At 38.5% G+C, this 17484-nt stretch overlaps 1 long non-coding RNA gene across 1 annotated transcript in view; it reads left to right on the plus strand.

The window, feature by feature from the left end:
• Positions 1-3415: 3415 nt before the first annotated feature.
• Positions 3416-17484, plus strand: part of LOC127662837 (uncharacterized) — a 38747-nt gene continuing 24678 nt past the window's right edge. Inside the window, exons 1-2 of the long non-coding RNA XR_007972924.1 lie at positions 3416-3540; positions 4246-4382. This is a non-coding gene — a long non-coding RNA (uncharacterized LOC127662837). The remainder of the gene's footprint in view (positions 3541-4245; positions 4383-17484) is intronic.

Consider the following 17484-nt stretch of genomic DNA (forward strand, 5'->3'; position numbering starts at 1 on the left):
TCTTTGACAGTTGATGTAAACCGAAGTGCGTTATTGGCGTCAGCGCGATTTTTCAGATATAATCATTGGAGTTGTTGCTTTGTATATCTAAAATCTATGGTCAGATGCGTCTCAGAGAACACAGATAACAGTAAATTAGTAATGCTAACATCAGCAGCCATGACACTGAACAAGCAATCGTTAGTCTAGTTCAAAAGGGCAAACAGTGGAAGTTATCGTATTATGCAAGATACAAAAAACTGCATAGCTCTAGCGTTTGTCATCCACCACCGTGACAGCAAGTGGACTTTTGAAGCTGAAATAATGAGTGGATTATACATGCTCTAACAAGAGAGGAACAATATGGATGTTATTATACCAACTTGGCAAGGAGGATGGATTATATGTGTCACAGTCAGGTACAGGAGAGAAGGCTACTAACGTTACATTTGTTAAGACACAAAGTTATTTTCACAACTTGTAAATTAACTTGTTATTAGCAATTAGCTGTGGGATCTGTCCCAGTCGGGTCCGGGTCCAGATTTCAAAGAATAGACGGGTCTGATTTGGTTCTGGGTAGTACATTTGTCCAAACTTTCAAATAATAGACGGGTCTGGGTCAGTTTCGGATAGCACATTTATGGGTCTCTTCGGGATTGGGCACACAATTTTGGTCCCGTGAAGATCTCTACTCTCCATCTCTCCCTCTGTCTAAATCTTATTCTCTGCTTCTGATTCTTCCCCTGCCCAGTGATATCTGTTGCATGTCTGTTTATGTTGTCCTAAAGACAGAAACATTATCTTCACTTAAATTAATTCTAACTTAACCTGTGGTATTGCTTTAAAATAATCACTTGCTGTCTGCAGAGGGCTTGGGAAATATGCTGTTTGTGGCTTTTGTCTCACAGAAAGATAGTCAATGGTGAAACTGAAATTGATCTGTGGTGTGTAAATGTATTTTCTCTTTCAGCGCTGTTGTTCCCTCGGTCACACACACTCAAACTCCTGCTCCTCCCCAGATGGTGTGTGTTACCTGGTACCGGGCTCACCTGTAACAGAGTCTGCTCGGCTCCAGGTGAGGGCTGTGGCAACGTTGTCCATTATGTGTGTGAACAAGCAAAAGGCTGCAGGGACTGAATAGCAAACATGCAGGTGATGACATAGTCTCCTTGAACACAAAGTGTGTGACACTGCCAATGAGGTAAAACCCACACATACACGTGTACAGACGCACACACTACTTGACAAGGGCATTTACCTTAATTCACTCTCCAGCCAATAAAACATAATATCTCTTTCTTTCAGCTGGGCATTTGTAAACTGACACAGCAGCATCAGTGTGTTGTGTGTGGTTAGAATTTTATAGGTGGGATATTCAAAGTCTATCAAGGATACAGTAAATGCAAAAAGCAGTATGCAGAACTTGCCGACATTTCAAAGCAGTGAGAGTGATTTGTTTTACTTTAGGTTAAATAGGGTCAATATTTGGGTGTATTGGGTGTAAACGATGAATAGAATCAGTGCTCTTTATGAAGGGAATAAGGGGCGAAGTGTGGGTCTGTCAGAGAAGAGAATAATCTCTCATGGCCTCATCTGTGAAACATCAGACAATTTTTGATTATTCTTTAAGGTTTAGTAGATTGCATCACCTGCCTTGTTAAGGGTGTACCTATAAGAGAGAGAAAAAAAAAAATTCTGAACCAATGACAAGAGAGAGTTTGGTATGAATGGCTGGCAATTATTCAGAAAATTATACTTATAAACAACATTTTTCATTTTCTCCACACGTTCCATTCAGTGTCTGATCTAAATTTGAAGACTTAGAGCAGGCAGACGGATGGATGGATGGATGGATGGATGGAAAATAGGCAGATAATATTGTAATATCGATTGCAGGTCCTTGCATCGAATCGAAATCACAGCAGACATTGAGGTATCAGCAAATACCAGATCGCTGGTTAAGAGAATCGATTCAAGATTGTATTGTGATGAAACTTGCGATTTACACCCTGGATGGATGGATGGATGGATGGATGGATGGATGGATGGATGGATGGATGGATGGGTGGATGGATAGATCATTTCATTATTAAAGCTAAGAAAAAAAATTATAAGCAATTTAATGTGCTATTTAATTATTATTTTATTTCAAATCATACATTTTAATTGCTGAATAAAATCATTCAATTTTTCTCTCCCTTTCCCAGTCTCTCTGTATGTGTGTTGTTGTGTTTCACAGGTGTTCTGTGGGACCTGCAGAAAGACACTGCAGGCTGGTAACCAGAGACCTCTCAGGCCTTGTGGGAACTCTGATAAGATACTCTTGCTCTTTTCCTCCCCTACTCGATCTCGCTTTTCTCTCTTTCTCCGGTAAGATGGGGCAAAAGGTGAGGCATGCCAAACAAAGGCATGTGTGCCTCTACCATCAGTGAACGGGACCCCTTGCTCGTCTGTCAGAATGCTGAGGTACACCGCTACAATGGCATTCCACATTCTGACACTGGAGAAAGTGGCCAGTGAGAGGACAGCATGTCGTCCCCATGGTAACAAGACCCTTGGGCAGGTTGAACAGGGCAGTGAATAGTAATGGTGAAAGAAAGGGGGTGTATAACCCCTCCAGGACCTTGCCCTTACTCTCAGGTGATGTGAGGAAATTTTTAGGTTATGTTGAGCATAACGCACAGTAACATTTGACCCCTTACACATCCATTCCTGTAGAATGTGGCCCGCAGGGTCACCGGGGACACCTAATCCAATCACATGTTAGGAAGCAGTAGAACAAGTTTTGATTATTTTGTTTTGTAAAGGAATAGGTTACCCAAAAAAGAAATTTCTGTCATCTCTTGTGTTGTTTCAAATATATATATATTTTTTTTGGTTAGTTTTTTTTTTACATAAAAGCAGAATGAGAGCCTCAGTCACCATTCACTTTTATTGTATGGAAAGGAATGCGATATTGGTGGCTGAGATTAACCTTTTTGCTCCATGGAAGCAAGTCATATAGGTTTGGAAAAACATGAAGGAGAGTACATGAAGACTGATTTTCCCCTCTTTTTAAGGCAACTATTTCTATAAGGCTGTTTTACAATATGCAGTGTGTTATTTATTTATTTTTTTACTTTTTTTACTGTGCTTGGCACATCATGCCTAAAAAAATTCCCAGTCTGTGGGACTTCCAAGTAAACAAGTATCATCTTTGAAAGGGAACGACGGAGCTGAAGGGCTTAGTGAATGCTTGGAAAGTAAAAATTACCTTGCTGCATTTCATCTCCAATTTGTTTTTGAGCAGTTTGTGATCCTTAAAAAATTGCTGAAACACAATAGAGGTGAAATTCGAAGCTTGTGTTGACTGGCAGCAGATATGAGTCTGTCTGGATGTTGCCTTCATTCAGAAATTCCCTGGCAGCCGTAGCAGCATCGTCATACCACAGCAGCTCCAGAGAGCTCTTTCAGCTCCACCCATCACCGGATCGTATTACTTCCACAGGCATGGCGGCCAAGAATTCAGGATGGAAAGGATAAGAATCGGATGAAATGAAAAATAATCCCTGTTGATTCCAGGTGAGTTTACCTGCCTTTGCGTACCCGTCATGGTATTTAATCCTTTGTTGTTTGCAGTCGTATTTTTGTGGAGTAAGGAATGTAATTAATGTGGTAATTTGGAGTTCCCCTGTCACCGCGAGGAGGTTTGGGGAGAAACTGGGGCATGTGTTTAAGCTCTGTATACAGGACAGTAGAGACTTATGACAAAAATCTACAACTTGCTATAATGTTGTTTTATGTCTCCATATTTCCTTGGTGGTTGTTGTAACACATGAACATGTAAACAGACACACAAAAAGGCACATGAAAACAAACACACCATTCATCTTCAAATACAGCTGTGTCAGATGGTAGAGGGTGTCCAGAGGGTGAATGATGGTGTTTGTTGGCCTTGTTTGGTGTATTAATCTATATGTATGCTTTATAATGGATGTGGTGCTGATATTCGGACCCCTCTGGACACTCAGAGCTGATTTTGTTTGTGGAACGCACCCCAGTCTTTTCTAGAGTCTCAGAAGCACCAGGAACCAGGTACAACCTGCCTCAGGCTTTTGTGTGTGTTTGTACGATGATTAATGTGACTGACAGGTACAGGTCTCCCTTTTCTGTCTGACTGACTGTTGGTTCATTTGTAATGAACACACTTAAAATTCACCTTGTAAATTCCAGTGTGTGTGTGTGTGTGTGTGTGTGTGTGTGTGTGTGTGTGTGTTGATTTGACAGGCCATTTCATTTTCCAGTTTCTTGCATTGACTTGGGGACTCCCGAGTTTGACGACAGACTACTAGCGGTTTAGGGCCGGTCCAGTACTAGGTCCAGCCTGGCATAGAAAGACACAACTTCGTGCTTCTGTACTGCAGGTGAGATCTAAAAGTCATTCTAAACTGTTTAAAGGAATAAGTCAGGTTCAATGCAAGTTAAGCTCAATCGACAGCATTTGTGGTATAATATTGATTACCACAAAAATTCATTTTGACTTGCCCCTACTTTTCTTAAAAAAAGAAGCAAATATCTGTTGCTGTGGGACACATGAAGAATGAAGTGAATGGGGCCAATCTGTAAATGTTAAAATACTCACTGTTTCAAAGTATAGCCACAAGACATAAACAGTATGTATGTTAACATGGTTTTAGTGTGATAAAACCACTTACCAAGCTTTGCTGTGTATAGTTATAGCCAATTGTACTACTTTGTTGCCTTGACAATGTAATGTCAAACCGTAAAATGACTGTAAAAATGATGATTTAAACAACTGTACAGCTCAAATAGTACATGAGTTTTAAATAAAGAATTAATGTAAGTACTTTTTTAAAATTGTTAGCTTCACATTTCTGCTTATATACGTAGGTCTTTATACATGAAAATATATAGCTGCTTTTACTGTATATCTCAGAAAGGGAGCCCCTCACAAGGGGATCTTATTTGGGTGTCCTTTGAATCATTATAGTGTTTTAAATCCCCTGATGCAGATTATATATCAGTCAGGCACCAATCAAAAGTTAAATCAAGATTCAGTTCAGCAAAGTCAGGGGAATTTGAAATAACTTAATAACAAAATTAGTGTACAGTCTTGTTTGTAAAATTATTGGGCTTTAGAATATATTTCAGCGTAAATTAAATTGTCCCACTGAATGAGAAAATGTTATTAAGAATTGTTTTACATACAGTTTTACACAGAAATTTGACCTGCTCTTGTTTCATGAATAAGGCCCATTGTATTTACTAAAGAAACCGTCATGTTTTAGGAAATACTGGAAAAACATATTTAAAACTTGACAAAACCGCTGAGAAAATCTCTTCACATGCTCAATGAATAATTTACAAATATATTGTAGGTTATGGCCGATGTTGTGGCATCCCAGTATCATGAAGTATTTGATACATTTGAAAAACATTTTTGGCAGGGCTCAGTGAAATAATCCCTGTTGTGTCAGACTGTGGTTACCAGATGATGGTTTATCATTTCTTTAGCCGTTATTCACCATGATATAATTGTGTGTGTTGGTTTCATCAAAGATCCTCCCTTTTTGAGGTGTGTCATGTCTTGTCCTATGATTGTAATCTTACACTGAGCCTAATCAAAGACAGGCCTGCTGAATGCCCTGCCTTAACCACAAGCGTTCATGCCCATTAGAGCTAACAGGCCCCTGAATGCATCAGATAACGTCTGTTCTTTTGAAGGAGAGTGGGAGAGATTGCTAGAGAGAGAGAAAGAGAGAAGGTGGTTGGGACATGTGGCTTTTGCGGGGTCTTATCTAGATTTTGAGAGTGTCATAGCCTTGCCCTCCCTCTCATTCCCTGCATTATTTTGCCATATCTTGAGGGCCTTCCCTGTCCATTCCACATAATCACTCAGTAATACCAGCCACCCTTTTCTCTATTAAAATAATCACTGGCAATTAGGAGGAGAATGGGCAGGGAGAGAGGTAGAAATCACACACAAAGTAATATTTTCCCCACCTTACGCGCTTTTCATCATTTTTTTTTTTTTTATCCTGTAACCTCCCACAATGCATCAGGACCCTGGGCGGCCTATGCTCGATCCAGCACTATTAAGCAAAAAGGCTTTGACAATTTTTCAAGAGCGGAGAGATGAAAGAAAAAAGGCGAGAGAAATATAGGAGCAAATAATTTAAAAATTGACCATCTGTAAAATGAAGAAAATTGAAGTGTAAGAGGAGCATTGTGATTTACTTTATCCCTCTCAGAGATGCCCGGAAACAAAGAGGCGCTATTAAGTCTCCCTTTGAAATAAATGTGTTGCATTTATCTGTGTGTCCGAAAATGACTAATGAAGCTATTGTCAAAGCAAATAAAGCAGGGCAGATTTGCTAAGCAAAGACAGCACAGTGTCTTTTTATCTCAGCAGGGTGCAAAAAGTAAACAAGCAGAAAAATTTACAAATGACAGAATCAGCACAAGAAAAGGGCAGAGAATGTAATTGCCATTCTCATTTCTCGTTGAAATGGACAAGGAGATGTAATTACAGACGAAAGAGTCGCTCAATTACAGTAGCCGCTAGCTACATTTGGCATAAGTCACTTTAAATGGTTTCATGAGAGCTTGTTTTTAAAAATGCCGTTTTGCTGCCTTTTATTTTAATTACCGGGTCATAGCAGTGCTGCTCACTCTCTTGCTCTGCAGTCTGTCCAGCTCTCTCTCTCTCTCTCTCTCTCTCTCTCTTTCATTCTTTACCTCTCACCACTCTTTTATGAAGTAAGAGCAACTAACCCTCTAAAGCTGAACACTTTGCACCCACTGTTTCCTGGATTATGTAAAAAACATAAAAAAAAAAAAAGAAAAAACTAATCAAGCTGGCAGGTTTGCACAGTGAAGGTAAAATGTTCATAGAACAAAGTGTAATGTTCTCAGCACACCAATTTTAGCCTCAACATGTTCTATATATATAAAAAATGGTAACTTTCCAATTTATTGTAATGCAAAAGCTTGATAGAATTTCTTATAGCAAAATTGTTCCTGTCAAATTATTGTTAACATTATATCCGAAAGAGTATAACTAATATCTCCATTTAAAGCTGATCAATTTCTTGTTCGTGACGAAGCTGTGAACCTGGGAGGTCAAAGGTTCTTGACATGAATGTATGTTCATGTCCAGACGAGGGGCCACAAGGTTTCAGACAGGGTCATGACCTTGGTGACCCCCTGATGTCTATAACACACATATTTCTCAATAACAGGACCACTCAGGGGCCTGGGTAGCTCAGCATGTTAAGACGCTGATTACCACACCTGGAGTCGCAAGTTTGAATCCAGGGCGTGCTGAGTGACTCCAGTCAGGCTTCCTAAGCAACCAATTGGTCCGGTTGCTATGGTGGGTAGAGTCATGTTGGGTTAACCTCCTCATGGTCACTATAATGTGGTTCTCACTCTCGGTGGGGTGTATGGTGATTTGTGCATGGATGCTGCAGTGAATAGCGTGAAACCTCCACACGTGCTAGGTCGCTAGGTTGCTTAAGTTGCCACTGGTGAAATTAACACATTGCACCTACAAAGATATAATTTAATATATAGCAAAAAAATTCAAATACAAATCAAAGTGAGGCTAAATCCATATGGTCATTATATATGAAGCAACAAATATGTTATGATTATTAGACCTAATAATACTAATGATACTATTTATGGCTGTGAATCAATAATATAATACTATAATGTTTTTACAAATTAATTGCACATTTTTCTGTGATTAATCGGGATTAATCACAATTAAATTATGGTACACAATACATTATAACAAACATTTAAAAAATCATCATAAATATACTTATACTTTATCTCAAATTACTTGCAAGAAATTGGTTAGTCCAATTTAAATATGTACGTTGAAATGTAAGGTGTTTTTTGTTTTGCGGACAGATACTTGCCATAAACTCAGTGGACATTGTTGTAATTACAATTTGGGAAAAATCTTCTGGCGTTTTACAATGGACTTTTTTTATTAATCGGATCAATTAAACAGATTCAATTCATATCAAACTTCATTGGGAAGAAAAACTTAATTGTACATTGCCAATGCATTATTAGGCACTGTACATGTTTACCCTGTGCTCTGACCCCGGTTTAGCTGGTATATGTGAAAAAAAGAATCTCACTCTATATGTGCAAAATGTGTAATGTGTGACAAAAGGGCTTCATGGCTTCAGTACATACAGATATAAAACATATTGAATGCTGAAGTTTAATTTGCTGAAGTTTAAAATCTCAAACTATTATTTTCTCCTATTGCCAACTGTTCAGTCTCTACAAGCATACCTGGCAGTAGCTTTCTGAACATCCAGGTCCTTCTCAGTCTCTACCCCACACTCGCTTGGAACACGATCTCATTCATGTTCAATGAGAGCAAGCAACTTCTACAGTGACCTCTGGTGACTTGATGTGGCCATGGCGAGCGACAGGACAAAGTAATGCAATGACAAACGCAAATGAGGAGTGACTTTCGGGAGCGACAGCCAATGCGAGTGAAGATGGTGTTCACTTGAGCTCACATCACCCATCTCCTTTGTGGTAATGAACAGTGTAGGGTAGATACATTCAAAAAAGCAATCCACTACTGATTGCCTCTCTGAAATTATACTCAGATTACTTTACTGATTACTTCATGGTAAAAGTAGTCAGATTACTAATTAGTTTATTTGAAGTTACTTTCTAAAACCAATCTAGCCGGCTAAAAATACAAAAGTGACACTAATAGCTCTTTTAGTACTTTAATATTGATTGAAAACAATAACAATATTACAGCAACATGACAAAGACAGCAACTTGGCTAAAGAGATCCAATGCTTTCTATAAATGCAACTTAACTTTCTTATCTCAAATATGCTGTAGAAGTGTCTTCAAGTGTATGTGTGTGTGTGTGAGAGCATGAGGTTGTATTTATCACTTTGTGGGGACCAAATGTACAGTATAAAAGCCATTATGTCTATGGAAAGTCCCCATAAAAAATGGAAACCCAATGTGTGTGTGTGTGTGTGTGTGTGTGTGTGTGTGTGTGTCCGCCATCTACAACTTTCTTAGCTGTGTGTGGCATTGTACAACCCAAATCCCAAAAAGTTGGGACAGTATGAAAAATGCTAATAAAAAGAGTGATTTTTAAATTATATTCACCCTTTGCTATATTAAATGCACTACAACTACACTTTATATGATGTTTTACATTGTGAATTTCATTGTATTTTGCAACACACTCCAAAAACGTTGGGATAGTCGAGCTGCACAATTGTACAGCTCGTTGTACAGCTAATTGTACTTGGTTGCTGTACTGTGCACTTCATAATGCACAACACATTCTCAATTAAAGATGGTCAGGCCAATCTAACACCCGCACTCTCTGCTTATTCAGCCAGTAAGTGGTTTGAAGTTGTCCTGCTGATAATTCCGGGACGTTCCTGGAAAAGATAGTGCTGGATGGCAGTATTTGCTGCTCCAAAATGTGTTTGCGTTAATGGTGCCCTCACAGATGTGCGTGTTACACATGCCATAGGCATCCCTGGCTTATACAGGCACTGGCTTTTGGACCTGATGCTGATTACAGCTTGGATGGCCCTTTTCCTCTTTGGACTGAAGAACACTATGGCTGTGTTTTTCAAAAACTATTTGAGATGTGGTCTCATCGGACCAAAAATGGTTCTACTGTTCTACTTTCTATCTAAGATGAGACTGAGCCCAGAGAAGTTGGCAGCGCTTCTGGACAGTGTTGATGTAGGACTTTGCATAGTAAAGTCTTAACTTGCATCTGTGGCTACAGCGGCGAATGGTGTTGACTAACAAAGGTTTACTTAAGTAATCCCAAGCCAATGCTCATGATATCATTACAGATGAATGATGTTTTTTAAGACGGTGATGTCTGAGGGATCAGAGATCACGCGCATTCAGAAGTGTTTTTTGTCTTGCCCTTTACACACCGAGATTTAAACATATCCCTTGAATCTTTTAAATTTATGGTTCACTGTAGAGGGTAAAATGCCCCAAATCCTTCCAATTTGTTTTGGGGAGCATTGTTCTCAAAGTGCTGGATTATTTTCTGAAGCATCTGTTGGCAAATTGACACGTTTCAACTGATCCTTGATTTTGAAGATCTAGGCTGTTTTTGGAGGCTTCTTATATACTATGACACAATTGCCAGTCCTGTTTAACATCTCTGGTTTCACATTGCCTTGTTATTTTAACTCGTCAAATTGTTATAAGTCTTAAATTTCACATGTCTCAACTTTTTTGGAGCATGTAGCAATCATCTGATTTGAAATTACTGTACATATTTTTTTTTTAAATAAAATCCACTATGTAAAACACCATATAATGTGTAGTTGTAGTGTTTTCAATTTAGCAAAGGTTTAATATAACTTACAAATCACACGTTTTTTTCATTAGCATTTTTGTATTGGGGGTGGGGGGGTGGGGGTTCCATAACGCTGTGGCTCATTTTTGCTTGTCGCGGCCCATTTGTTTCCCTGCACGTTTTGCTTCTCTCGATGGCCAGTCCGTCCCTGATCGCCCTCAAAATACATCGGCCCACCGGGAAATTGTCCGGTATGCAAGATTATCAGTCCAGCCATGGTTGTATGTGTACAGTATGGTTGTTTAACTGTGTTTGTGGGAAAGAAAGAAAAAACTAATGAACTGAAAATGTTTCTGAAAAACACTTTCGCAAACAGCTTTTATAGTAAAACCATTGTGTATTTGAATACTTGTGTTATGATCAAACAGAGCAAGGCAGGACACTTGGAGGAGGTGCGAGGGGAAAATTAATTAGAAGAGCGATGGCAAATCTGGCAGATGCAAACTTTCTAAACTCCAAGGAGGACAAATTGCTGAGAAACAGACCAAGAGAAAAAGGTCAGACGAATATAAACAAAAAAACTAGGATTATTATAAGTCGAGGACAGAGCTTCCAAAGGAGCCCTGAAGGGAGTGGTGTGTTTGTTTTGGCAGTTGAGTTCGAATATCAACAGAGTTTTTTAGGAATCGCTGAGTGCACCTTTAAGCGTGCACTGCTTCACACCATCAGTTTCTGTGCGAGGATGTGCAGTTGACTCAAGCGAGTACCACCTGAAAATGTATATATGCTAATGTTAGCCACAGAAAGTGGGGGAAAATATTGGTGAGGTTTCGGCCATTGTACAAAAGTGCATGGGTTTGTTCCTGTCAGGCAACAGATGTCCTAATCCCACCTCCTCCCTAGTCCAAGTCTATAAGGCTGAGTAGCCTACCATGGGGGGGTGCCCTAATAAAATGATAATGCTAAATCTATAGGCCTTCTATAGGATGAAATACCAGGTTTGATCTGTCTCTGCAGTGTGCATTCAGGGGTGGGTTATATGTGGGTGAAAAATCTTTAATTCCCATAAAAATTGTAGTTGATTAAATGTGCTTCTTTGTTGTTCTTTCATTTGGAATGAATGTGATAAAGTCTCTTTTCTGCTTCCTGTATTACTGCACTGTGGTTCCCGCTTTATTGCATCACTTGCTATCACTTGACAGCTTGTTTAAAACAAACTATTCAGATCCTGTGAACAGCTGGCGTATTAAATAGAAGGCTTGTGGTATGTGCTGCCACCCAACTGTATGCCCCATTCCTTCATGATTATTTCATATGTGTATGATTAACTCTCTCCATGCTAGCTATGACCCCATTTAGCATGGTAGTGGCTGTGGTCTTGACTGGTGGAGCCTGAGAGATGTCACTTTTTTCAAGTCATTTCAATTTTACAGATCCATTTACACCACCTTTTAATTTAGTGCATAATGACGCCATTAAAATAAAACCCATCTGGGCGTTCTTTGGGGAGGGTGGTAATTTGCCAGAGCTTTCCATGCTAATGTTGTTCCCCACTCATGAAACAGATGCCGTGAAAGAAACAGATACTTTCACGACAATTACCTCGGCCTGATGTGGTCGACCAGGACAAATGTTTCACTGTGTTCACAGATACTGAACGGACAACTATTTCAAATCACAAACCACTTAAATATGGGACAGTAGGCAAGACCAGGAGTGTAGATTGGATTGAACATTGGGAGGTTGCAGCGTGAAGTATATCCCATGTTTCCATTGATCATGGTATAAATATTAGGGGGTTAGTTGATTATTTTGTTTATTGGGTGAGTCCCCCTCCCCCAGCCCTTGGGTGAGACATAAAAACATTGGCCGAAGCACATGACAGCTGGCAACCCTTATTTGGACGTGACAGCTGCAGAGATTGTAGTAGGTTAGGTTACTATCTTAATGTTAAAAATTGACATCTTTCAAGCCCATCTCTCGGACACTAATGTAAAAAAAAATGCTTCAACAGAGACAGCTCACCTACTGATGTGTCGTCCACCTAAAGGTTGACAATCTTCCATGACAGCTCCCTCAACAAACGAATTTTAAAGCAACGTTGTATGTAGTATAACCTAGGTTACGTTAGGTGCGTCTTCTACTGTATAAATTAGACTTTGTTCCTTTTGGGGCACTAGCAATTCCAAGTTCATGGGAACAAAATATGTATACTGAGTGGACTGGACTGATTGGATAAAAGTATATGCATAAATGTAAATGGAATATTTTCATATATATATATATATATAATGTGCCTTTATTTTTAGACATAATTCCCATCAGTCATTTGGTTGTCAACTTAGAAAACTTTCCACAAGCTTTGATACAGCATGGTCTATAAATAAAGATCTGGGTTATTAAATAATAATACAGTTAAGTAATTAATCAAGCATAATAAACTGTGTTTGTAAGAGACTGAGCTGCTGCCCCTGTGCCAGAATGAACTTTAATCCTACTCGCCTCAATTATGCTAATGAATGCATTTCTCCTGAATAATTAGGGTGATTAATTTTCCCTTGTTTTGAATTACAATTCTGGTGCCTGCTAGCACTTTAGACCACTCGTTAATTACCAATTAAATCAGCTGGCTCGTTTGCTCCAGGTTCATTGCCCATGTGGCTCTGTGGCACTTAGGGTGGTGTTTAATGTGCTAATTGGTAGATATTATAGTGTGTGACCTTTTTTGACAAGTACCGGCTGCAGACTGTAGTCATCACAGATGATGGTGTCTTAACCACAGCTTTGCTCTTAGGGAGTATGTTTCTTGGCTGTTTTTTTAAACATTACTATTTAGCATTTTAGCCACAGTGGCATTGTGTGTTTGATCCAAGTGTGACTGCTTTATGTCTCAAGCACAATAATCATTTGCTTCATTTGCTAACATTGGAGACCTTTTTTTCTTTTAACACTATTACTAAAGATCAGTGAACTACATTTGTCATTCTTAGCCCTTTTCAGAGGTGTCTGTTCTTGCGTTATCTGTCCTTTGCTCTGTGTCTCATCTTAATATCCTTTCATTTCTCCTCTGTTCTTCATGACGTCCACTTGAAACGCATTAACAGGTCTTCCATCCATTTTTCTGGGGCAAGATTGCCTCAAATTTAGTTTGCTACATCAATACCGCAACGCTCAAGGCAGACTTGAGAGTACTCCAAGAAAAAGAGAGCTTTTTATGTCCTGATGCCATCTTGTTGAATGGCAACTGGATTAGTTTTTTTTTTTTTTTTTTTCATGGGCCGAAGCTCTTTGGGCCTCACAGAAGATCAGAGATTTGGATGGGGAGCTATATGTTGGCGGGTATATTGATGGAAGTACCAGAGGCTCTAAGATCTATCAATAAAGTCCATCAACCAGAAAGCTCTGCAGTCCATTGAAAACTTCAGAGTGCTGACCTGCTCAGCCCTCACAGAACACCGAAATGTTCTGAACTAATTACAGGGGCATACTAAACTGATGTCTGGCTTAGGGGCCCATCTTCAATTGTCCAGTCCCATATTCAAAACAAAATATCAGTGGAATCCCTGGCAACATGTTAATGGACTCACCAAACACCAACATTATTTACGGAAGCTATCATGCTCTTGAAATTGAAACTCTTGCAAGTAAAATCTTCGGTTTCTCTCAAGCAATACATTTATCATGGAATATAGTAATGTAGGTTTAGAGAGTTAGTAGATCTGTTCCATATACAGTGTTAACACAACATAGACATCTTTTTTTTAAAAAAAACACACACACACATCAAGAATACTGTCATAAACTGAGCATATAAAATGTAATGTTTCCCTATCCAGATATTTCTCTCCAGGCTTTGTATATCAGTCCCATCTGCAGCTCAGACAAATTATTAACCTCAGGGCAGGTGTGGAGCATCCTCATTCTTCATTAGACCCCTCAACGAAAAGAGGAGGAGGAGAACAGAGCATATGCAAAACAACACAAAACAAACTAATTTGAGCCACCAAAGGACGCCACTGCAGCTCTGACTGTCATGTTGTCCTGACCTCCTCCAAGCCTCAAGTGTTCCGATACTGGCCAAATCTATTAGCTTGGTATCAGAGGCACAATGGTGCGAATATCAGGCCTATTAAATATGTTTTGTTCAGATAATTTATGGAGCTTCACGCAAAGTGCTTTGAACAATAATGGAGCATCAAGATGAAAACAAATCGCTTTGTGTGAAGCTGGACACTTGCTTGCAACACACGCGCTCTTGTCATTTACATGGAAATATAATAATGCTCTGTCCTCTCATCTGTTTGCTTGTCATGGGTCATTGTTCTCACTATAACAGGAAATAAGAGTCTGAAACATATGTCAGAATATAGGAATAATGTGTAGAGAAGAGGTAAAGTAAACAAAAGCACTTGGTAATGTTTTAGATTACTGCCCGCAATTTACAGCGTACCTTTTTGCAATAATAGTGTACCTATAAATTACTTACGTGTAGGTATAAGGGAACAATATGCAAAGTTTGGGGAATAAAGGGGTAACAACCTGTAAGTATTTTATATCTAAGGGGTAACTATTCTAATATAATACTATTCTATATATATAGAGAGAGAGAGAGAGAGAGAGAGAGAGAGAGAGAGAGAGACCTAGGTATTTTTTTAACCAAGGGGTACAAATTCTATTATTACAGGATACATGATGGAGATTACTGAACAGGAAGACTTGAAATCTAGGGAAATAAGTTAATGAGTTTCTACTATGAATTTATTTATAATTTTCAATGTAGGCTACTTACCTTAAGAGAGTGTATTGCATACAGTCCATCTCAGCTGCGAGTCATGCCAGCAACTATGGTGAGGATTTAGTTGGGTAGTCAAGCTAAATTAAAACTAGGCAAGGCAACTATGGAAATCAAGGCAAGCAAAATTAGAACTATTGCAAAATAGTTCTCTGTAGTTACTGTGTAAATATACAATTCTGTGTAAAAAAACAAGTCCAACTTGTTACCCTCTTTTTCCATGTAGTTATAGGATAAGTGCAATATTTTCTGGCTGTAAATTGAAGTGGCGCTTGTTACCCCCTTGTTCCATGTAGTTACATGGTAAGTGCAACATTAAGTTGACAATGTTTGATTTACATGAAAAAGTGTTGTAAATAAGAATTTAAATTTATACATTTTGAAATAAGTTGTTATGACATAAAGGATATTATATTTTATGTATGTATATGTATTGCACCTACTGTACCCTATAAATACACAGAACAAGTGGGTTACAAGTACCACTATAAATTACAGCCCGCAAATGTTGTACTTACTCTGTAACTATGTGAAACAAGGGGGTATATTTGCCAGTAATTTTTTTTTAAAAGTTTTACTTGCCTTGAAACATGGAAGACCAAACTAAGTCAGATGCACTTTGCTATAAAAATAACATATAATTTATAGGCTACTGTATATATCCAGTAAGATGCAAGTGATGTGTTATATCATGTTATATTTGTATTTTATTTCCTGGGAATAGCTGGAAAGAGGTAAGCTTGTTTTCCTCTGCATTGCACCTTGATGGACTGCAATGACATTCAAACAGAATAGCAGAACAAGATGTTTGGGGTATGTAACAAATCAAACAATGAAAATGTTGCATCAGGTAAGTATCCTTGATTTACATTCCTATATGTATAATATAATACATATTATTACAATAAAGTATGCTGTGTATGTTTTTCTAAGGAACCAAAACTCCATCAGGTGACAGTAGTGAATAAAAATAAAAATTATTGTATCCTGTAATAATAGAGTATGTACCCCGTAGAAAAAATACCTTCAGTAGCCTATACAGTATGTAGATACACTACTATAACAAAAAAGGTACACTTTGTATGTTCTTGCTTACTTGCTCTCACATTTAGATTGTTGTTTAGCATAGTATAAGGTCATATATACCACATAATATTAGAATAGTTACCCCTTAGTTATAAGTACTTACAGTATGAATTACTTGTAATTTTCCAGGTTGTTACCCCTTTATTCCCAAAGCTTTGCATATTGTTCCCTTATACCTACAAGTACGTATGTGTAGTTACACTATTATTACAAAAAAGGTACTCTGTAAATTCGGTGTACTTCCACTGTAAATTGCAGGCTGTAATCTAAAGCGTTACCAAGCAATTTCACAAAAACATATACATATGCCTGTTAGTATCTGTGATCTGGTTAATAATCTTTGCACTTTTGCTGAACAACCGCTTTCTAGCAAAAATATCTCTTTACATGCTGGTTATTAGCCTTGTAGTAAATCTGTCTACTTCAAAAATGTTTCATTATAATTTAAAGTTCTAAGCATAAAACATTTTACGGGAGTAAATCAAGTAAATCAATTGCTTTGCATAAGTGTAATTGATATGTTGTGAATCTGTAACTTCATATTAACACAAAGAAAACTTGATCTGTATTCTTCTCAATTCCTTTTTTTCACGCTTAGATTTTTGGCACTGTTTTTGCACCTAAACATCGCCAAAAGCATAGCAAACCTGCAATAAGTGATATGCAAACAAAGAAAAGGTTTAATGAACAGCGAAATGGATTGACTGCGTAGAATCAGTCTGTATGTTTAAAAATAAATTATTGCAAAAGTGTAAATGATTTTGTTTTTTGCGAAAATATGGCCACTAAAGACACAAGTTTAAATTTACCAAACAGAAGTTTTCCCCATTCATCCATTATGCAGATTTTTAGCTGCACAATCGTATGGTGCCTTTGTTGCCATATTTTGTGCCTCATAATGCGCCATGCATTCTTAAACGGAGATGGGTCAGGACTGCAGGCATTCCAATCTAGCACTTGCACACTCTGATTATGCATCCATGCACTTGTAATCTGGGGAGTATACAGTATGGTTTAGCATTGTCCTGCTGGAAAACCACTCATGAGTGCATGTGATCTCCAATCCCTTAAGGGGGGTTCGTTGTTCATGCCCAAAAGGGTTTTCAAGTGGGGGGATCACCAAACTAGATCGTGCAGCCTTAAAGCCCAGGGCACCCCCGGCAGTCAAGGGCCCCCTGGTAGTCAAGGCCCCCTGGGCACTGGCCCCATTGGCCCAGTTGGTGAACTGTCCCTGTTCATGGTAAATTATTGGAATAATTCCAGTGGAACTCTGATCAGTTCAAAATAA

This window comes from Xyrauchen texanus, chromosome 22 (genome assembly GCF_025860055.1).
Source record: "Xyrauchen texanus isolate HMW12.3.18 chromosome 22, RBS_HiC_50CHRs, whole genome shotgun sequence".
NCBI lineage: Eukaryota > Metazoa > Chordata > Actinopteri > Cypriniformes > Catostomidae > Xyrauchen > Xyrauchen texanus.